This window comes from Xenopus laevis, chromosome 3S (genome assembly GCF_017654675.1).
Source record: "Xenopus laevis strain J_2021 chromosome 3S, Xenopus_laevis_v10.1, whole genome shotgun sequence".
In the NCBI taxonomy this organism is placed as follows: domain Eukaryota; kingdom Metazoa; phylum Chordata; class Amphibia; order Anura; family Pipidae; genus Xenopus; species Xenopus laevis.
In genome coordinates, this window is record NC_054376.1 from 36,704,954 (window position 1) to 36,729,623 (window position 24,670).

The following is a 24,670-nucleotide window of genomic DNA, read 5'->3' on the forward strand; positions in this document are numbered from 1 at the left end:
ACAAAATGTAACACTTTGCTCTTTTAAAACGAAACAGCTATAAAATATATTCTTCTTCAGAATCAGTAACTATTTTAGGCTGACAGAAGAGTTTAAAGCTCCTGCTGCACATCTTTATACCACAAGTGGGCGATATTCACAGCCCAGGGATTATGCCTGGTGTTTTCATGGGCTCCTGCAATCTCACTGACAAAATTAAACAGTGCTGGATGAATGGAGACACGGAACTGCTGAGGGTGAGGGATATATAACTATATTTCATCTATCTCAATTTGCACAACTCAGCAGATTCATTTTACCCCCTTTAATATCATCAACAATCTTTTTAAGCATCAAGTGAAAAATGTCGAGTGCTATTATAATTACCATTATAATGATATTATCTTAAGTATAGTTACAGGGAATTAAGCAATCCCTGAATCTCTAGAAAGACGCAAACTGGCAAATAAGGTTACTTGGATTAAAGACTTTTTTTTTTCTTTTTAAATTGTGTTTTAAATAAATGTACATGCATCTTAATACAGTTCTAAATCATTTAGCGATGAACAAAAAAAAACAATATTTTCATTGCAAATAGCCCTATTACTCAAACGACTTCATTGCAATGATTTGCCAATCAAAAAATCCATGATTAATATACAGCTGGGTTGTGACCTCTGTTGTAGTCGAGCTGTTTAAATTGATAAAAGCTGTTGAGGTGATACTATAATCGCTCACATCTTTAGTGCCTCGGAAATGGCCTCGGTGGGAATAGAACTAATTACTACACATCTGTATTTATTTGATCCACGCAGAATTATCCTTCTGTCACTCGGAGAAGCTGCTGCCAGCCTTTTGTATAACGCTAACTCATCCCATGCCTCCCTCCTGGCTCACAATCCAGTCGTATAGCTGGGAGAAAATCAATTGGTGCCATAAAGAGAAAGAAGGGGGTTCGGTATTCAAGAGAGGTAGATAGGGCGGCCAATCTGCCTGCACTGTGGGTGATTCGGCATGTGAATATATTACAGTCTGGCACTGATTCCATATCTAGATAGGTCTAATAGGATGATAGAACTGTAGCAGAATATTATGTATTTTTTTCTTATTTAGCCAGTACATAATAGGGGATAGCTCACTGTGTGCATGAACCATTGCTTCTCTTGAACGTATGCATGTGAGTGCACTGGAGGCATTCTCTATTACCAACATACCAATACTGTAATATTTAATTGTATTTTTTTTTATAGCTGTAATATTGGTGTGTAGGCAGCCATCTCAGGTCATTTTTCCTGGTAATGTGCTAGTGCTGCACTATGGAACTGCTTTTTGACAGGTTCTCATAATCAATGTAACTGAAGGTGTTGCAGTGGGACATGGATTTTTACTACTGAATGCTGTTCTTATATCTACCAGGGAGCTGTTATCTGGTTACCTTCCTATTGTTCTGCTGCTGGGGTGGGGGATGATACCATCTTGCAGTGCAGCAGTAAAGAGTGACAGAGGCACAAGTCACATGGCTGGGGGCACCTGGGCAAATTACAATATGTCTAGCCGCATGTCAGGTTTCAGAATGAAATATAAAAAAACCTGTTTGCTCATTTGAAAAAATGGATTTCAGTGCAAAGGTCTGCTGGAGCAGCACTATTAACTGATGCATTTTGGAAAAAAAATTTTTCCCATGATAGTATGCCTTTAAGTTTAATTAGCTACAGATATTTTCTCTGAGCCCTAAATGACTACAAACCATATGTAAATTACAGTACATGAGCTGCATCACCCCCATATAACCCATATTACTACTTAAGGCCTTCTATTGCTGCAATCTATAACTTCTTACCTACAGTAAAGCTGAGTTTTTTCTCCATTTACATTTCTCCAATAACTCCCTCTTCTTTAACTATACATAACTCTGCAACTCCCTCCCTACAGTCCTCCTTCTCTTACTATGTGTGATTTATCTAAGTAGAGTATGTGGTATAAGGCCAAGAAAAGACTCTTTTTCCAAAGAGCAGTAAGATTTGTTGTCCATTAAAATCAGTCTGCAATTATTGCTGACTCCGCATAACTGTTCCTTCTCTTACTATCTGTAACTCTCTTGTCTATAAATCTGACTAAGTGTTCCTTATCTTCTTTTACAACAAGTAATTCCCCCCCCCATAATTGTTCCTTATCCATATAATGCTCACCATTTAATGTCTCCTACACTGTCCTATTCTCACCTATACATCTTCTTTCTCTTAATACTGGTACCTCCTATTTATAACTTCCCAACTTCTCATACCACACATCATTCCCTATGTACAACTTGGGTTGTCCTTCTACTACACAAAGGCTTTATTTACAAGCCAGGGCACTGTCTACAAGCAGCTTTTATGAAGCCCCTGTTTCCAGTTTCCTCCCACATTCCAAAAACATATAGGAATGTAAATTGGCCTTAAAGGGGTGTACCACAGCCTTCTGTACCTTTGATTCATAAATGGCTGGCAAGTCATTTGCAGTGTTCTCCACAGGCGCATCCCCCAACACTTTTTTGCAGCTGACTGGCTCCTCTCCCATCTGCACCTCTCATGTTCAAATTAAAAAAATTAAAAAAAACCCCTATTGGCTTCTATAAACCAGTTCCTTCTTGTGTGCTGAGGAGCTTCTTGTGTGCTGAGGAACTCTACCTTTTTTTCCTGCACAGAAGTTTTTCTTGGGAAAACACATGGAGGCTTATTTATTGGAGGTCGGATTTTAGTGGTTTTGAAACCACGACTAAACTCACAAAAACCATGACTGTCATTCAATTTATTAAAAGTTCAAATAATAAAATGTAAGAAAGAAAAAAAGCACTGAATGATCCATAACAAAAAGGCAAATACCACAAAAAGCTCTAAAACTTTGAGTTTAACAGACAATTCTTCGGAAAAAATCCGAAAACCTCTAACATTCTGATTTAAAAATGGTCCGATAGGATCATCGCTCCTCCCATTGACCTCTGTAGCACTTCGACAACTTTTACTTGGCATGAAAGGCTTTCATGGTTTTTTCACTTGATAAATCTACAATTTTTAAAGCTTTTTAGAAAAATAGGAAAAATATATTTTTTCGATGCGTGGAAAAAAATGGCAATTCGATTGTTAGTGAATGGAACTTTGAGTAGTGACATGCAGGGTGTTTTAAAGATGATACAAAACTATATAAATAAATATTACTAAAGCAGTCATCCATATGACAATTTAAAAAGCTTAACTGAAAAAAGTAAGTTTATGCATTTAGGGTTTTGATTGTGCTGGTTAATTATACCCATAAATATGTGATGGAAAAGGACCCACCAACGATATGGAATGCTGTTTGGGTGGACATTATGGAAGGACCAGATGAGGGCAGCTACATTAAGAAGTAGAATCTATGGACATGATATATTGCAGGTGTGAATAGTGTACACACATATACAGCATAACTATAAAAATAAATCTTTGCCAACCTATTCATCAATTGATCTACTCAATGATATAAAAGGGTCCTTCAATCAATTTTATATCAACATTGCATATTTAATGTTTCTGTTTCCATGTTGCAGAAGCCCCAACCTGGAGTTAAAACTCTGTACTGTGTGTAGTCTATAGCACACACATAACAGGCTATTTGTGTGCCTTCTAATCTCCTTATTTAGTGCATGCAAAATTATTATGTCCACAAAGGATTCCAACCAATAGGAGAGATATATTCAAGCCTACATCACATGCCTTCTATAGTCACATAGAAAAGATGGTAAATTAAAGTAAAACTAGAGTAGGGTAAAACTGGTGGCAAGTGGTGTGAGTTGAAATGAAACCTGGGACTATAAAATGAATGTAGAAAAATACACCACGGTGGAAGTACAGGATCCAAACATAAATCGTGTTTGTGCATAATCTAGTGCAATTTACAGTATAAGGAATAAATGTATCTTTTTTCCTCACCCTATACCCCATCTATTGTTATTTGTCCTATTTGCATATTTTGCAGGATATGCAGGTCATGGGTGCAAGCATGCGTAACCTGAAAAACACAAACCACCAACACCATATATATTAGACTGTACAATAGGTATCATCTACAATGATATAAAGCAATTTATTGCTGTGCCTTTTAGGAGTGAATAGAGGTGTTTCTTGGGTCAAGAAAAAAATATGATAAACTCTGGACTAATAGTTTAATACAGAATTTGGTACAGGACTGCGCCAAATCTCGATCCTTAAACTGGCTATGAATGCCCCGATTTAGTCAGGCATAAAAGTGGCCATACACTATAAGATCCACCTGTTTAGCGAAGTCGCCAAATAGTAGATCTTTCCCCGATATGGCCATCTAAATTGTGCAATATGGGGCTTTAATCCAATCAGATTACAATGGCAGTAACATGAGCTGTCGGAGTGAGGAACACATCAACTAGTTGATGTGATCACCTATCCAACAGGAAAATCAAACCTGCCCACTCAAAATCTGTCTAATTTATGGCCAGATATTGGTCAGGTGGGCCGTTGTTGATCCCCACACACACATGCAAATAAACCTCTTAATTCAGTTTAAAACGACAGATGAAATCTGCCTGTGTATGGCCACCTTAAAGGAAAACTATACCCCCCAAACAATGTAGGTCTCTATAAAAATATATTGCATAAAACAGCTCATATGTAAAACGCTGCTTCATGTAAATAAATCATTTTCACGACAATATACATTTTTAGGAGTATGTGCCACTGGGTAATCATAATTAGAAAATTTTAAAAAGTAAGGGCCGCCCCCCTTGGATCCTACAATTCACGGTACAAACCATATATGTTAGGTCACATAAGCCAATTAACAGACAGAGTTCTGTCTTTTGCTTCCACACTTCTTCCTGTTACAGTTAAGGTCCCCATAGACGCAAAGATTTTTCTTTGCCGAACGTCGATTTTAGCGAAATCCGACCAATCCGTCAAATTATCGTGAAGTTAGTGGGATTCGAACGATCATGCATCTTAAGATTTTTCTTCCGACATCTGTCAGAAAATTGATCGGCCAGGTTAAAAAATCTTTATCGGTCTCAGTGCAATCTATCTATGTTTGCAGGGCCAAGCAGGCAGCTACCCTTCAGTTTTGCTGGCAATATTGCCTGAAATGGTCTTTTTAGTTGATGGACACATCGTACATTTAAACAATCGTTTTGAGATAATCGTGGTCACATGATAAAGAAAAGATATTTTAAAGATCTTTACATCTACGGCCATCTTTAGAGCTGCAGTATTTCTGGTCAGGTGATCTCTGAGGCAGAACACAGACCATTACGAAATGGTGGTTCAAAGCAAGAGATGTAAAAGGGCAAGATCAACTTAAATATATATACCAGTTTGGCAAGATTCTTTAATATGTCACTTAATTTGATATAAACTATCTGTTGCTTAAGTATTCATTTTGGGGGTATAGATTTTCTTAAAGTCAGGCAGTTCAAACATTCTGTTGACTGTCTAGACAAGTGTGTCAGCTTGGTATCCTAATAGAGCTCAGTTGATCTGTTCAAATGGAATATTTGACCTTGTTAATGGGTTCAGCGTAGAGGGAGAGGATCTGAAGCTCCAGATCTGGTCTTTCAGGCTACACTTTGTTGCAGAACAGATGAGTGTGGCTAACAACATGTATAAATTCTGTTTGATCTGCAGCTTGGTTGGTCAAATATCTTCAAGGTTAGACTTTGTATGGTCACTATTATTAATCAGCCAGTCTGAATCCTAAAACACAATTAATTGCATGTAAATTGATACAATTTCACCTCTGAAACTGTAGATGTGACAGAGTTAATGACAGCAATGGTGCCTTCTGATAAACTCATAGTCAGCATTCCTTATACACATAATTTAGTACAATACTGCTGTCACCTCCAACTCATGCAGAGCTGCAGGAATTCCCTGGGGTCCAAGTACACATTTTTTGCCTGCACTTTGCACAAAACCTCTCTTTAAGTTCCCCTGATTCATAAATGTAATTAAATAATTACATTAGTGCTAATTAACATGAAACTGCAGATTATTTAAGCGCAAAAAACACTATTCAACTTCTTAATTATTCTTGTTCACACAGCATTTCCTTTCGCTTGCACGCCCTAGGTGCAGATAAAGCAGCCCATCTGCTGGTAATTAGAACTAAATAATTTCCGACAATGTAGCTTATCATTTTGACTGCACATTTGATTAAAAACATTAAAAACGGTGTATGGGCAATATCCCAGAGCAACAGCATCAACCAAGGGCCCAGGGAGGGAATGCACGGGGACACAACCTGTGGTTAGATGAAGAGACTGTATGAGACATACATACCAATGTACACACAGATCTGAATGGCACAACATGCAAAAATACAAATATTCGCTCATGTAGGGATCAGTAAGTTTTAAAAAATGTGCACATAGCACCCCACATTTACATGTGTACAATAATATCATGGAAAATGCAGACACGCATTTACAACCTTAGTTTGACCACACACACACACTCACATATGTACCAGATATGTCAATGTCTATGTATCTGCATCAAATATACATACAATCTAACATTTATACTCAATGCTTTACATGTAGTAACATAGGTCCCCCCCCCCCCCGCAGTCACACACACACATGCATAGAAATCTCTTAACTCATTTCACACAGATGAAAAGCGAATTAGAGGAAACGGCCCCTTGGCTGCTCATCTCCCTCCTTATCCCCCACATCCCATAATGAGTTTATTTGTTTAACTCCCCGAATTAAACGCCACTTCCAGCGTGGGCCTGGTAATATCACTCTCATCATGTCGAGAACATTTTCCTGCAGAGACCCATCTGAATAAGAGAAGGTCCCCGCGCTGAACTCAATCAGAGAAGCGTAATGTGCTGGGTAATAGAGGTGGCTGATAGATCTGGAGGCTAAGAGCTCTTTACCTAATGATAGGATATGGATAATGCTCCTCCTGCACGTCCTGATGTGATTCCAGTTGGATGCCAGATGCTAAAAAATCAAGAGGAAGAGCAATGAGTGAGAGAGGCAGTCTGGAACACACTTATCGGAGAGGGCGAGGGGGGTCTTAAGCTTCCTTCCTTCATCCTGCCGTACGGTTAATCCAAGCTTAAATTATATTAATTGATTTAATTATATGCTTTAAAAACATCTCCTCACCTCCCCCCCCCCCAATTAATTTAATTAGGAGGCTGCATGATGTGACTGGTGAGGGGAGATTAAGGCCGTATTCGCTTTAATTAAAAGAATATGAATTAACACAGAAAGTGTGTGGTGGGGGCGGGTGGGAGGTAATGCAAATATAAATTATGAACAATATAACAGGATGACTGGGGAACTGGCAGCTATGCTCTCAATCTCAGCGAAGCACCCCCGCTCCAGGTGTAGGATATATGCAAATCACAGAGAGAGCTGAGAGAAAGCAAACGAAGAGGCAGAACTTGCTGCTAAGTGCTCTTTATTGCACACAACATGTTTCGGGCCTTTGGGCCCGAAACATGTTGTGTGCAATAAAGAGCACTTAGCAGCAAGTTCTGCCTCTTCGTTTGCTTTCTCTCAGCTCTCTCTGTGATTTGCAAATATAAATTAAATGGTGCACACTAATTAAAAGGCCGTGTTAAATACTTCCTGATGGAGCAATGACAGGAGAGAGGTGTTCAGTCTCCCTGAAGAAGAGGTGAAGTGTGATTCTGTATAAACATAGACAACATGTATGCCAACGGCAGCCCCCTGGCTGTTGCTGGCCTACAACACCCCCAATGAAATCCTAACAGTCACACTGCTCAAAGTTGTAGTTCAATAGCTGCCAGAGAGTTACAGGTTGGATGTTTCTGATGTACATGTTACCTAGTCTTGCCCTATATATGTGGGAGACACACTTTTGTATCTCGGTCTAAAGCTTACTGTACCTAAAGAGGAGCTCCTAGCCTCGAAACGTCTTCTTTAACAAGAAGCCTCACTCCATTTTAACAAAGTCTGCTTCTGTAAATGTACTTATTGGAGGGAAACTTTATGCCAGCTGTCTAATAAGCTTTTACTTTAGCATAATAGAAAGGGGCCACTTACTAATGACACTATAGATTAGAGGAAGCCCAGTAATGCAGTACCCAAAATAATTATAAAAGTAAAAAAATCTTTATTAGGACATATGTATAGCCTAACGCATTTCATGCCAAATGGGCACTTACTCATAGGCCACTTAATAATGACAAGATATTGGTGATATGACAGCAAAATGAGTTAATTATGTAATAATCTATAATTTAATGCCTTGTTTATATTACATGCATACAGGAAGACAGGGTTCAGAGTACAAAAAATGGGCACAGGGGAGAGCAGGAGTAGACACAGTCAATTATTTTGAAGGGGGCTGTACTCACACAGATGCATGTACGCGCCGAATGCAGGTGAAATGCAACATGCTGTGTCCCAACCTGAGTTTGGCGCATACATGCATCTGTGTGAGTACAGCCCCCTTCAAAATAATTGACTGCGTCTACCCCTGCAGCTGAACGGAAGAAAGCGCAACGCAGGAGAGTGCAGGTAAAAATGGCCATGTGTAAGAGCCCTAACATAGTGTGTTTCCCTATTTCTAAACCTGCGCCTGAAGGGACATGCAGGCGCAAGGGTATAAAAAGTCGCAACTGGAGGCAGAAGCAGAGCACAGTAAGGTCATGAGGTGGGTGTAGGGTAACATTCAGCTCAAACCCACACATTGTGTGGAAGTCAGCCAAACCTGCCTAACACGCAGATAAACCTGTGTACAATGCTATTTAGTGCTATTTAGTTTTATGTTATTTAGATGCTATGTTGTCGCAAAATGCAGCCAAAATGCAGACCCCTTGTGTGTCTGTTTTGTACACCTTAGGGATTAGCTCTGCGGCACTGGGTCCTGAGTATGATTATTGGTGCTTTCTGCAAGAAATTTTAAATGTGCTCACTGTGAATGTGTGAGTTTCCCCAACTCCTCTGCTTCATTACACACTCCATAACACACAGGCAAGTTACTTGGCTGCTAGTTAAAGTGGTGGTTCGTCTTTAAGTTAACATTTTGTATGTTACAGAATGACCAATTCTAACAAACATTTCATCTGGTCTTCATTATTTATTTTTTAGAGCATATTCTTCTGACTCTTTACAGCTTTCAAATGGGGGTCACTGACCCCATCTAAAGAACAAATGCTCAGTAAGGCTATACTTATAACTTAAAGGTGAGCAATCCCTTTAAACTGACCGCAGTGTGAGTGGGCATGGTAACAACCTAGAACTTTAAACTCCACTAGAGCAGGGACTGGCGTGAAGGATGAATCTATGTGAAGAACTGCATAATATCCTGGTTCTATATAATAAAAGGATAACAATAAAAGTAGTAGCAAAAAACAATGTACAATGGTATTGCACCATCCAAATGAAAAAACAGGTCCAACACACAGGAACATTTGATATGTTTAGCTGATATATAGATATAAAAAGGTTAGCAGTAATTTCTGTATGTGCTGGACCCCATTTGTATATGTACTGTGCAATGTGACTTTTCAATGAATCTGCACTGCAGCTATAGTTTATTAGCAGGACGTGCTTCCATTTCTCTCTTTGTAATGGTGTTGTATCCACATAAACTATATGTGCTCCCTTTGCTGCTATAACAGCCTCTACTCTTCTGGGAAGGCTTTCTACTAGATTTTAGTGGGATTTGATTCCTTTCATCCACAAGAGCACTGGGCACTGATCAGGTGTGGTTCACAGTTGGTACTGCAATGTATCCCACAGGTGATGAGTTGAGGTCTGGACCCTGCAGGCAGAGCCGGGGCAACCTGGCTGGGCACGGCGCCGGCTGATTGCACGCTTGGGTACGCATGCGCGAAACTGCGCTCGAACGCACATGCGCAGAACTGCATGCGCACATGCGCAGAAGCGCAATTACAAGAAATTATTCGTGGCTGACGGCGAAAGACAGGACCGGACAATGGGGTAGGCGTCAGAGCAGGTACGTGCCTGGCGCCCCCCAGCTTTGCGCCCTAGGTATGTGCCTACTCTGCCTACCCCTAGTTCGGGCCCTGCCTGCAGGCCAGTCAAGTTCTTATACTCCCATCTCAACAAACCCATTCTGTACTGACCTTGCTTGTTGTTTAGCACTTTCCAAATGAACTGTTACTGCCTCTAAATGTTTCCACTTCAAAGCTCCAGGATCCTGATGAGTTAGAATAGATACATAACGTAGTATTATTATATATTACATAGATAAAACAGTATTTCCATTCCAAATAATGTATTTCTGCCTTTAAAATCCTGAGGTGCCCAGCTGAAAACAGCCGGTGCTCATTTATTAACAATGGGCAAATTTGCACTTGGGCAGTAACCCATAGCAACCAATCAGCGATTAGCTTTTTTTCAGTCAGCTGCAGGGTGAACACTAAAAGCAACCATTTGATTTGGTTGCTATGGGTTACTGCCCAGGTGCAAATTTGCCCAGTGTTTATAAATGAGCCCCAATGTATGCAGTTCTGGATCAATCCAACAGTGAAAAGAGCAGCTTCTCCTTAGCTACATATAGCAAACTTAACTCTACTGAAGAGCATGACAAATAGTAATAGCGTTTAATAAGAGATATGTTGCAACAACTATCATCACTGTTATGCTCTCCAGTCATTTTCTGACCCACAGGAGCTGCTACATGTTGCTGGCTACAATAGGTTTATTTCATAATAGACTTCTTGTTCTTTAGAAAACAATGACATTTTTTACTAACCAGCTGCAAGTTGCCAATACTAATCTACCACGGAGACTTAGACTGATACCTATATCAGCATAAAGAACTCGGAGCACTCATGGGACTTAATTTATGTGCAAAGCTTTAATGGTGTAAGTCGACATTTCAGTCCTGCACACCAGTAAAGCTTTGCACATAAATTAAGTCCGATGAGTGCTCCGTGTTGTTTGTGATATTACTTTTTGCGGCAGCATCTGGGCTTTTTTGCCTTTTTCTCGGGGTGAGTGTGCTGCTCTTCAGACTCTGTATATGTATACAAGGGCATTGAAGGCCTTAATGGCAAAACAACACTATAAAGGGAGGGTTGTCCAATCTTTCAGAGAAATCACATGTTTATTAGTTTCAAGCATCAGAGTGGTATATGCAGCACATATTAGAATTTGTCACTGTTCTGTTACTGCAGCCATACACAGGATAATCTCTGAGTGATTTGCCCAGAGGTAATGCATATGGACAGTGCATACAGGGCCATACACAATATGGCTGACTTGATCATTTATGCAAAGAGCTGAAGCACCTCTTCACTACTTTATCCATGCATTGGCCAACATGGTGCAAACATCCATAGTACATGGGTATGGGTTGGGGTTGTCAGTTCACCAAACACAAACAAATAATGACATATTATTGGGAATTGGTACTGTAGGTAATAATCTATATATAACATGGTGCCCTAAGATCAACTGCACAACCCACACAGGTTAAGGTTTAAAAAACATCAACGTTATTATTAATGTGCCTTCTCTTGGTGACTGGCGCTAAACAAACTGCTGCCATACTAAACAAGATATTGTGACATCTTGCTATACTATTGTTACTTATCCCACGTGCCTAAAAGAGAGAATTCCATTAAATTTAAATTAGGTGCTTTCAGAAAGAGCCAGCACTTTAGGATGGAACTGCTTTCAGGTAGGTTATTGTTTGTCCTATGCAATATAACTAAAGGTGTCTCAGTGGGACATGGATTTTTACATGCTGTTCTTATATCTACCAGGGAGCTGTTATCTGATTCCCTTCCCATTGTTCTACTGATGGGCTGCTAGGGAGGGGTGATATCACTCCAACTTGCAATGCAGCATGAGTGACTTGGGAAATTAACAATATGTCTAACCCAATGTCAGATTTCAAAAAAATGTTTGCCCTTTTGAAAAATGGATTTTACTGCAGACGTCTGCTGGAGCAGCACTATTATCTAATGAATTTTGAAAAAAAAAAAAACATGTTTTCCCATGACAGTATCCCTTTAAAGGAGAACTAAAGTTTATCTGAAGAAATAGGGCAGAAATTTTGTATTTTGCACTTCTGTACCAGCTCACTGTACAACTGCTAAAAAAAACCCTGGGTATGTGAATTTTCCAGACACTCCTAGCAAAATCCAAGATGGAAAACTCATGTTACGACATTGAAGGCCTGGATTATTACTACTATAGACATGCTGCACCTTTAGGCTGGTTTAATAAATTCAGTATATAAATTATGGCATTTCTAGAATTATTAATTTTTAAGGTTTCCTTCTCCTTAAGCACATGCAATATTTCTGCTGACTATCCCTTCCTCAGGTGTTTGTTATAGGAATTATTAATCCTTTAGAATATAGGACATGATGCCATAGAGCAATTCAGGTGGTGCAGTGGGAAGGTAAATGTTGTGCACTTACCTTTCTGCATAGCCTTCTTGTTCAGGGGGGCTGAGCTGGTGAGGGATCCCTTCAGTTCGAGGCAGGTAACACAGCGAGATTATTAACAGTGGAGCCTCTTGTGATCTTTTAGTTTGGCATCTGAGAAAACATACAATCAATTAACTTGCCTACAGCCATACATATACATAAAACAATGCCACAACACAAGTGAGCTGGAGTCTCTAAATATACTCAGACAATATCTCAACTATTACCCAACTGTGTCCTGCCTCACTTACCACTAAATCTACTTATTTGATATTGTGGGTGGTGGTGTGACAGCTATGCACTCATGTCCATCCATTGAACAGAAAGTTAATGTATCATTTGCACCTCATTTCCTCCCATAATGACTACTCAATCACACAGCTAAAGGCGCCTATGCTCCTTGTAACAAAAGACACTTTCAGCATGTGTGGAGTTTTGCAAGGGCCTCTTCCACCTTGCAGAAGCAGCCCAATAACTGGTTGTTATGGAGCCCAAGAATCTCTTGTACTTTGGTCCTTGGACCTTGACAGAGATACAGTACAAGCGGCAGGTGTGGAAGAGAGAATGCATGCAGAACTTTTGCAAACGCAACATCTGTTTGGTGAAGCGGGTGACAGCAGTGGAGTAGACGGGAGGGAGAAGAGGATAGTAGAATGATTTGGGGGGAGGGGACTACCTCTGGCTCACTCTGCCTAATGCTTTGCACGTGGGCAGAGGGCCAGGCAGAAAAGCATGGGCCTATCTTATTGGAATTCAGAGGTGGCCCTCGCTTCCTGTCCAGAGACAGATGTAATGCAGCCGTCCATGGCATTGCAAGCAGGCACTGAGCTGTTTCCAGGGATTTCTAAGCGGTAGAGAAGCAGAGTTGGGGCCCCTGCCTAGTGAGATGACAGCCGATCTCCTATTCCACATGACAAGCACTGGATAAAAACTTACAACAAATGGTGACCTTTGCAAAGATTAATTTGTTTACCAGCAGAATTCTTCTCTTCTTGTCATCCCAGATGGAGCATATCAGAACGTCCCCAGATTCTAGGTGTAAGGAACGCTGACTCCAATCAGCTCCAGCATTAAAGCCCCCCGACAATTAGTTCTGGATTGTTTTTTTCCTCTTCTATTGTGATGTTCTTTTTTTCTCCCCTTCATCCAATTTGGGGGATTGTTAATGGAAATTAACAATTTGGTCAACAGAGAAAACACGGGAATACAAGTTGCTGCAACAACCTGAGACACAAAAAGCTGGAAGTGCTCACTGGCCTTGGACGCTTGCTCCAGTTCTCAATAACCAGTTCATGTTTTAAATACAAACCTGCGGATACAATACTGGGACTCTGCGCATTTTGGAACTGTTATATAAATATCAGTTCAGTCAAAAAGTAATCAAAGACAAGGGGGTAAATTTATCAAAGAGTGAAGTTCCGCCACTAGAGTGAAATTCCGCAGCTCTCAATTCATTTCTATGGGATTTTGAAAGGCGTATTGATCAATGGGTGAAAGTGACAGTTCACCCTTTGATAAATACGCCGATAAAAATCCCATAGAAATGAATGGAGAGTGGCGGAATTTCACTCTAGTGGCGGAACTTCACTATTAACTTCACTCTTTGATAAATATATCCCATATAGAACAGTGTAGTCCCAAATTTGTGAAGCTTTCAGCTGTGCAGAAATAGCAGAACTATCCCTTACAGCCACATCCAATACATGTTGATGCCCAATTTGCAGTGATTTAATTTACCAGCTCATGAGAAATGCAGTCCATTCATATCCAGGCCACTAAGCCTATACAGTTCACGTGTCCATGCAGGTCATCAGTATAATCTTGCTTACTGACTAACCAGCTTGGGCTTGATTGGCTGCATTACTCACACACCGACCAATGAAATGACCTTATAATATAAAAGGACATAGATATTATTCACTGGGTCTGATTATTTCATTCACCTGTCACCTAAAAAGTGATTCCACCATAAGAGGAAGGAATAGTATAAGAACAGCTCCTATCAAGTGCTCAATCTCTTGGCACAAAATAGGTGAGTGCCCCAGCATAACAAGTGAGCTGGCACATTTGCTCATTATACACATGCATATGCCCCAATATGGCTGTCCGTACTGGGCAAGATTGCTTGATAGGACCACATAGGAACAGAAAAGATCTGTGGTTTCCAGAATCTTTAAACTGGTGGCCCTCCAGCTGTTGCCAGATTATAGGACTCATTTACACAGGGCTAGCCACAAATGCAGGCCTTCGATTGATCTCCCATAGAGCCCTATGCACAAAGCATTTGCTTCTAGTCTGCAGTAATGAGAGGAGCAAAAAAGTCCTTTGATTAATGCTTTTCTTAGAGCCCATATGCTTCCCACATTCCCATATGTTACCCACCGTATCACATAAGGTTGTGCCTCTAACCTTCAAAGTGGTCTTGCAAAAAACTGTCTCAAAGCATACACATTAAAGGGATTGTTCACCTTTACATTCATTTTTGTATAATGTGAATGAGTTAAAGGTAATCAAAGGCAAAAGCTAAAAATTAAATAGATAATTCAGCTAACAATGATTGTTATGTGCCATTAATAGTGAAATCATGCTGAATTAATACAAGCATTTAGCAAATGCATCACTGTAAAATTAGTAATAAAGCAAATCTATTAATCATATTTTTTTTAAAAAGGGTTTATGTAATAACAGTTTACTGTTAGGGCTTAAAGGAGCTGTTATTTTAGTGTGATATAGAGAGTAATATTCTGAGACAATTTGTAGTTGGTTTTCACTTTTTCATTATTTGACGTTTTTTGAGTTATTGAGCATTATTCAGCAGCTCAGCAGTTTGCAATTTCAGCCAGTTGCTACGGTCCAAATTACCCTAGCAAATGCACTGATTCGAATAAGAGACTGAAATATGAAAAGGAGAGGGCCTGAATAGAAAGAAGAGTAATAAAAAGTAGCAATAACAATACATTTGTAGCCTTACAGAGCATTTGTTTTGTAGATGGGGTCAGTGACCCTAATTTGAAAGCTCAAAAGAGTCAGAAGAAGAAGGCAAATAATTAATAACTATAAAAAAAAGAAAAAATGAAGGCCAATTGAAAAGTTGTATAGAATTATATAACATAGTAAAAGTGAAGTTAAAGGCGAACCATCCCTTTCACTTTCAGTATGTTATATGGATACCAATTCTAAGCAAGTTATTGTTTGGTCTTTATCATTTATTTTGTGTGATTTTTGAACTGTGTTCTTATTTTGCACTGATCCTGGCAAACTAAATACAGAGTTGTTATTCTGCATTTTTATAGCTTATATTTATATAGCCCTCTACTATTTATCTTCAATAAAGTATTTCAAAGGAAGTGACAAGTATTTTGAGGAAGGGGAATAACAGAAGATATATATACAGTAGCGATCCTAGAGGGGGGTGGGCCCTGGTGCGTGACCTGCAGCCGGGCCCCGCCCCCCTCCGTAAGGCCGCATTTGGCCGCATTTGTATGTGGCGCACGGACTGCAGGGGGGCCCTGAGGGGGTGCGGGCCCTGGCCCGCTCGCACCCCCTGCTCCCCCGGTAGTTCCGCCACTATATATATAGTGTAGTATATTAAACACTTAAGAAATTTCTTAGTGATATTCACAACATTTGTGCCTTGTTGCATAAAATCTTTCACGTGACACTTTGTGTATACAGATCACTTTCCGTGAGCAGTGTTAAAAAAGAGATTCAAAAACAACAGTGTTGCTTTTGCCCTTAAGTGCGTGATTAAAAACTCTATAAACGATCCGTGTGTAAAAAAAAATTAAAAAACTTTTTAAAAACTTTTCCGTGACCCCACCAGATTGTAGTGATCACACGTAACCTAGGGGTAGACGAAAAGATTCTTATCTAGGAAAGAGAAATCAGAGGGTATAACCACTGGGATCCTAGTGCCTCCAGTGGCACGATACACTCACTAGACGTGAGTCAAGACAGGCAGAATTAAGGATATTCTATTCCATGTTCTGGGATCCTCATCCGTCACTTTCCATTGAACACTTCCTAAATGTCACTGCTGTCCTCACATTCCCATCCTAATGCTCTACAATTGTGTAGGGCACTGCGCATCAGCCTTGCCTTAGGTCCCCCATTCTGGCACATAAACAAGATTTTGTGATGTGTTCACAGAAATGGCACCTGCTTGCTTGCTGTGATTGTGTCAGTCATGAAGTAAACACAATTTAAGTAAAATATATATTTTAACAAAAGTTTATTTTGCTCAACTACTGATAGAAAAGGATTTGGAATTGTTCCTTAGGGTCCCCTTTAAAATTGACATTTGATTTAGTACAATGTAGACAGTGGCGTGTATGTATGTGTGTGTGTGTGTCGAAAATCGAAGTACTGTCTCTTTAAAAAACTTCGACACTTTGCCACTTTAAACCTGCCGAATTGCTATGTTAGCCTATGGGGACCTCCAAGAACCTAGAGCCAAAATTTGCCAAAGTTTTTTTTTTGAAAATAGTTTCAATCGAACGATTGCTACGATCGATCGAACGATTTTACTTCGACCGAAAACGGCCAAAAAATTCAAAAAGAAAAGTTCGACTATGGAATTTGGCCAATTCGATGGTCGAATTTCGAAGTTTTTTAACTTCGAAATTCGACCCTTGAGAAATCTGCCCCGTAGTGTTGAAAGTGGCAAAATAAAAAAAGGCATGTCATTAAAAAAAAAATAACAAATAGAAAATCAACTGCAAATAGCCCCAGAACAGCAAAGTGTACTTAATGCTAAAGGTTAATTCTAAACACAATCTTTCTCTCTAGCAAAGAGCATCTTGGATCACAATGAACCATTGTATTATTTCAGCTGTTGCTACCGCCATGATTTCACTTTTATTTGGATACATTAATCTCTCAGTTGGACGATTATAAATTCAAAGGATTTTGGGTTAACTATTGAGATTGAGCCAAATAACAAAGTACAAGGTGAGTAGCTGGGAATATACGTACAGATGTTTTCTACCTGGTGCTGAAGAGCGGCAAACTGATCCCAAGGCTCTGGTTGAGCAGCTCCTGGTGTGCCACGCTTTCAGGATTTCACATGATGCGATTGTTCAGGAACAACTTGTGCTGTAACAGATACACAGTGCGTTATTCCTACAGCACCCCCCCCTCTGAAAAAAAATGGAGAACCCTGAACGTCTGGCATGTAAGCGGGACTCACAAAACACAGCATGCCCACCTTATGGCCGCATCTTACCTTCCCAGTGAGTGACAGCCAAGTCATCAAGTCCCATTTCTTTGTGTTCTGCTGACAGGCTGGCAGATTTTGTATTCCTTGGCACAATCGAAAAACTTTTATAAATACGCAAACATTGTTTATTTTTTGTTTTAGCTCCATTCAAACACTTACATTGGACTGGCAAGTTGTGTGTTTGGCATCATTCAGAGTGTAAGTAATCAGATTGGTTTTATAGTTGACAGTTTTTTCCCAAAATGGAACAAAAAACTGTTTATCAAAGTCAAGGCAGCACATGGCATTGACTCAGGATGCAAGAATACCCCCTAATTTCAATATTATTGCAACGAATAGGGTTTGTCAATTGTTTTAAATATATTTGTAAATGTAACTCAGATTGAAAACAATTTCTGTCTGGAAGTTAACCTTCTCTGTAATTTAGGTTCTCTTAAAACAATGTAGCAGAAGCTAGCTGATTAAAAGACTTATGGGGTGAACTGACCGACACATTGTTTCAAGGGTCAGACCCAGAAAACAGAAAGGGATAAACAAATACCGCTTTCAATAACAATTACATTTGCAAATACCTTTAAAAACCATTGAAACTATTGAATTCAATTTTAATTGCTGTGCATTGAAAAGTTGCTTAGAATTACATTTTCTTTAATTATGCAAGAACATTTTTTGGTGTATATCTCCTTCAAGAATAGTTTAGCTATTTTAAGTTAGTTTAATCTAAGTTGTCCCTTTGAATGATCATTATATAGCCGTGGTTACAGATGCAATTATAGCTCTGTAAAACTAGGGTCTTTCATTTCCGAGAGTCGCTTTATTAAAAGGTTATTGCTTGGTAAATCCAAATTAGCATTCTACTATTTTTGTTGGTAGGGACCAATAACAGTGTGGAAGGCAGGGTGCAAAATGCAAAAAGCAGTGCAATCCACCATTTTTGTGCATCTTTCATGATATGGCCACCCCATTAATACAATACTGCCTGTATTCGGCAGCACTGTATTCATGAAGGAAAGGAGTGAGAGGCATATAGGTGCTTCCCACCTGCCCTCAACACGTCCCCAAACTTGCCCATCATTTAGAATCAGGCTGCAGCAGAACCCCTTACTGTCTTGGTGCTATATTTCCTTGTCAAAGTAACACATATAGCAACTCTAAGTGGTATTAATCAGTATAAAGAACCATAAGTATTCCTGGATATATTGGTAAAAAATGAAGGAAACCATACTTATATTATATAAATATTTATGGTATATATAAGATATGTTTTAGTCTGCACTAAGACTTATATATTGGGCAGCATAATCCCATCAGAAGTAAGAAATAATTAAAACTCCTATGTAATGATGTTAATCAAGCAAAATAAACTTCACTTACGGTATTTCAAGTATTTAAATCTTGATTATTTTAGTCTTGGAATTCACAATCACATCATACAGGCAGTCACCATTTTGTCGACACTTTTATAAAGGCAAGCTTTGCATCATGCCAAAATCTTGTTTATGCATCAGAATGCCCAAGCACTGGCTACACAATGAAGATGAAGGGAGGGATGAAGGAGTGCAATGACATCTAGGAAGTGCTGATTGGAAAGTGAAAGTAATTGCCTGTCCCACAGGAGGGGCAAGTATAATATGATTGACAGCTGAGACTTTTAAACAAGGTTTTTAATATAATGTCTGTTTGTTTGTCTGTAATGTAAGTTCTGATGTAGATGCCCAAATCCTATGATACAGACATGTTTTCAAATACTTATTCCTATTTTATAAATAAATATTATAAAGATTAATGATAAATCAGCCCATATGGCCATTTAAAGAGATACTGACACATTACTCTAATAGGTAGAAACATATCAGTATTACTTGAAATCAAAAGCTGCAACAAGAATGCCCCTAAAATGCTGTAAGCACCCAAAGAGAACATGCAGCACATGGCATAGCAGGCTGCTTTCTATGGGGATGAACTGGAAGCTGTGTAAACCTTCCATAGATTGTAGTACATATGCAAACAGTAAAATATTCCAGCCTATGAAAACATGTTACTATACATATTAGGAAAGTGTGAGTTTAAAGGAAATGTTTTGGTACTGAAAGAAAAATAAAATCCATAGCTCTCAAAATGTCACATCACTGCACTTTGTGACAATCATCAAACACTTTTCCTTGCCTGCAGCCTTTTACCATTCCTATAAATAAGAAGCCTGCTGCCTATGGCATTTGGGACAGCATTATTATCAATCATAGACAATGCACTTCCTCATGCACAGGAATCAGTTTGGACACCACAGTGGTACCATCTTCCCATTTGCCATTTTACAATAAAATTCTTTAAAAAAATTTCTGTTGTTAGCAAATAAGGTACTTGGAAGAATAAGTTAACACAAAAGAGTGGTTGTGGCCATTATGACGCAAGGACTTAAGTCTATACCAACAGCTGCAACACTTTACAAATGTATTTTAGGTTTTATTGTGCCAACTGAAGCTTACCTTGTTTGAAGGATAGAAAGTGGTAAATTATAGGTGGCAATTTCCCAGCTGGAAACGACAACTAGTTAATAATAACAGTGTTCCTACCATCGTGCTAAGCAAATGGAACAGCTGGCAAAGCAGCACTTACTTCCAAATAAGTAGCGAGGTGCGTGTGTTCACTCCTGGGATATGGATTTTTAAGCAGGTATCCGGGAATTTCAGCAGGAGGAGGGGAGCACAAGCAAGATGAGATCTGGAGGAATGCTAGGCATGCATATGGACGTTAGCTACATATATTACCTTCTCTTCCTCACATAACCTTTGGCTTTGGCAAATGGAACACCAGTGCCTGGCTCTAAGAAAAACAAACATATTTTGCACACAATAATTATTAAATGTGTATTTAGATGCACTAACATCCATTAAATAATAAAGCAGCATTCTCATATGCCAAACATATTTGGCATATGGGGGCACAGTCATGAAGGTTTTAATATAAATATATATAATACCCAAGAACGCTGAATATGCTGTAAATTATATAGTGAATAAAGTAACCCCTAATGTAAAATATAAGGATATTATAAGTTACCGAGGAGTTTCATGACCATATAAAAACACGAGGCTGGAGGCCGAGTGTTTTTATACAGGTCATGGAACTCCAAGGTAACGTCTAATATCCTCATTTTTTGCAACTGGGGGTACTTTATTTATTATAATACATATGTTTTAGTGAGTCATGTGACAGAAATGACATCAGAACTCACCATTTATAACTGATGACATCAGAACTCACCGTTTATAACTGATGACATCAGAACTCACCGTTTATAAGGATATAATTTACAAGATATTTATGGCTTTTGTGTATTATATCCTTATAATACACAAAAAACATGAATATTTTGTAAATTATATCCTTATAAACGGTGAGTTCTGATGTCATCAGTTATAAACGGTGAGTTCTGATGTAATTTCTGTCACATGACTTACGTCATTTCTGTCACATGACTTACTTAAATTTGCATATTATAGTAAATAAAGTACCCCCAGTTGTAAAATAACAGGATATTAGAAGTTACCTCGGAGTTCCATTGACTTCGGCCTCGTGTTTTTATATGGTCATCAAACTCCTCGGTAACTTATTATATCCTTATAATTTACAAGAGGGGGTACTTTATTCACTATATAAACAGTGCATAGTGAAGTTATTTCTGTCACACAACTCATTGAAATTTGTGTACTATAATAAGTATCATAATAAGTTCTGCTCGGCCTTTGGCCTTATTTAGGGTTGCCATCTTTTCTAATGTGAAGTATCGTCTGGGGCATGTCAATGACATGAAGGGGGCAGGCTGCTGAAGCGGAAGGGGTGGATTGATGATGTAAAGGGTTGTTCTAATGGCATAAGAAGGTGGACCAAAGGCATATGGGGGCAGGTTAACCACAGGCAGGTTAGCCACATAGTGGGGAGGATCAGGAACTGAAGGGGCAGTTGGAAGGGCCAAAGGAAGCATGTTAGACATAAATTGGGGTGGGCAAGGGGCAAAGGAGAGGATGTTACAAATTTACTGGCTAATTATTTTGCTGGTAAGTTTGTGATACCAGACCTGGCTTTGGCTGGTGTTTTACCGTCTAGGCCAGTGAAATACCGGCTGGGTGGCAACCCTAGCCTTAAATGGCCATGGAAATCCTTACTTATACGACTTATAATATCCTATTTTAAAATAGGTAGTATGATTAGTACAGGTATGGGACCTGTTATCCAGAATGCTCGGGACCTGGTGTTTTCCGGATAAAGGATCTATCCATAATTTTGGATCTCCATACCTTATCTCTACTAGAAAATCATGTAAACATTAAATAAACCTGATAGGCTGGTTCTTTTTTCGGTTAGGATTAATTATACCTTAGTTGGGATCAAGTACAAGGTACTGTTTTATTATTACCAAGAAAAAAGTAATCATTTACAAAAAAATTCTGATTATTTTATTATAATGGAGTCTATGGGAGACAGCCTTTCTGTAATTCAGAGCATTCTGGATAATGGGTTTCTGAATAACGGATCCCATGCCTGTAGTAGCAGTACCAGTAGTAGTAGAGTCAATATTTTCACACGCAAGTGAATATACTGTTTGATGAACCCTAGTTCCCATAGATTCATTGCAAGTATTTTTCAAGTACAATGAGAAATGTTTTCACACCATTTTCAACTAAATCAACAAGCTGAATATGCAATAACCTTGTAACAATTTTGGCCATAGAATAGAATGTTTTTTGCTACTTCAGAGCTGCCAAAAACTATTCCACTTCATAAATGGAAAAAATTGCTTACTGCTGGAAAAAAACAAATTATATTTGAATACATGCAGAAGTCCTTAGGGGGTCAAAGAGAGTTGATGAAAGGAATGTTATTCTAAGCACTTTTGAATTCATTATTTATTTTTTTATTCCAGGATATTAAGGGATACATGTACTTTTAATCTGAATGAAATGAGTTACAACAGCACCACCTGCTGGTCAGGTTCTAACTATCTGAACATCAAGTAGTCAAGGAAGTTATTAGGAGAAAGAAAGAGAGCTGCTCTGACGTTCTTCTAATTAGGAAAGATTTGGGAAAGGTTTTCCTAATTTTTTCCCAGCAGCCCTCTTTCTTTCTCCTGACAATTACTTGGTGGTCAGAATGGTCGGAAACTGACCAGCAGGTGGCGTTGTTGTAACAAAATTCATTCATATTAACAGCACATATATCCCTTAATATATTGGAATAAAAAAAGAAATAATGAACATGCACAGTTTCTTAAAATAACACCCTCATCCATTTTACATTCACTTATTTTAAAGTATTAATTATTCTTTAAAGGGGAACTAAAGTCTAAACTAGAATAATGCTAGAAATGCTGTATTTTGTATACTAAACATAAACATGAACTAACTGCACCAGAAGCCTAATTAAACAAATGATTTATGCTTTCAAAGTTGGCTGAAGGGTGCTGTCATCTTGTAACTTTGTTAAACATCTGTGCAAAACCAAGACCCTGCACATGCTCAGTGTGGTCTGGGCTTCAGTTGGGAGGTTAAGCTTAGGGGTCGTCATAAATGATCAAAACAGTACAAGTCAAATAATATCTGCTATAGAAGCAAGATACAGCAAGACTGATATGTATAATGTATAATGTATATGTATAAAAATCTGAATATGCAGACTGCACTGGGTCTGTGGATACGAATATCTACACAGTCTCCAGCTGCTCTACAGGGAAACAAACAAAGCTGCTCAACTTCTGGGAAGTAAAGTATGATCGATTCCCTGCAGAGCAGTTAGGGACCGTCTGAAGTTTCCTATCTGCAGCTGTCAGAGCAAGTAAATTAAGGGAGGATTTCACTGCATACAGTCGGTTTCTTATAAAAATGGTACATATTTTTTAATTAAAGTATATTGGAGATAGATTTATTTTTCATTAAAGTAAAAATAGGATTTTATTTTTTTGCTTTTACATCCCCTTTAATGACAGTTCAGTCTTGGGTATAAGGACGGTGTATCAGAATTAAAATTGTCCCCTCACCCAAAGTGAGAACCATCTGAAAAGTATTATTCCAATTATTAAGCGCCAATACATATTTGTTTAATTAGCTGAATGTCTCGTGGAATCTATTTTCTCTCTTACCCTCAGTCCGACCTCTGTTCTTTGAATTGCGGCCTTCAAATCCTGAATATCCACACCCTCTCCATCCTCCCTAAGGCTAGTGTTAGTCAGGTTCCTTTTCACGTGTTCCAGATCATCTTGAACCTAAAGGCATACAAAGTCATAACATATTATTTAAATGTCCTGGAGTTACAAAGCTCAACAGATGCCAATTCATAGAAACGTTAAATAATTCTCTGCTTTAACAATGAATACGTTTTAAGCCTTTTTAGTCAGTCTGTTATAAGGAGAAACACACCCATTTGCATCATAAACCAAATATCCCCTAAAACACAGGTTCCTCAAGGAACAAATCTGGGGGCCAGTCACAGAGAGACTTGGCATGAATGTTTATTTGCTACACCAAATATTTTTAGAACACAGCAGGAAGACTGATGGATCATAAAAGGATGGGCGAACCCAAACAGTCTAATCAGTTTTTGTATTATACAGTAAAATCAATTCAAGTGACTTACACACATTATAAACACATTTACTTTACAGTGCTGAGAAATAGGTTGAAAAAAAGACATGTCCATGGAGTTCAACCTTTTATGTCTAACTTAAACCTGCGTGACTGCTAGTTGATCCAATGGAAGGCAAAACAACCCTCTGAATCCTCTCCAATCAGAGGGGAAAAAATTCCTTTCTGACTCAAAGACAGCAGACAGAGCTGTCTCTAGATCAACTTTTATGAGTTATTTTTTAGTAAAACTGTATTTTCTCCGTTGCTAAAAAGCCACTCCCCCATTTCTTAAAGCTATCTAATGTATCTGCCAGTACGACTGATTCAGGAAGAGAATTTCACAACTTAATGGGCATTATTTATCAAAGGTCGAATTTCAAATTTATGTGAGTTTTTTTTACTCTTATAAATTTGAATG

At 38.7% G+C, this 24,670-nt stretch overlaps 1 long non-coding RNA gene across 6 annotated transcripts in view; it reads right to left on the reverse strand.

The window, feature by feature from the left end:
• LOC108712303 overlaps nt 1-24,670 on the reverse strand; it is a 69,427-nt gene that overhangs the window by 41,264 nt on the left and 3,493 nt on the right. For 3 of the 6 annotated variants that reach the window (XR_005966604.1, XR_005966603.1, XR_005966599.1), the window contains exons 4-9: nt 23,769-23,891; nt 20,401-20,455; nt 17,389-17,508; nt 12,406-13,554; nt 10,096-10,169; nt 6,904-6,970 (exon numbers count right to left, since the gene is read on the reverse strand). This is a non-coding gene — a long non-coding RNA (uncharacterized LOC108712303). Of the gene's footprint in view, nt 1-6,903; nt 6,971-10,095; nt 10,170-12,405; nt 13,555-17,388; nt 17,509-17,638; nt 20,456-23,768; nt 23,892-24,670 lie in introns of all 6 variants that reach the window. The other 3 variants (XR_005966601.1, XR_005966602.1, XR_005966600.1) reach the window with 3 other exon arrangements.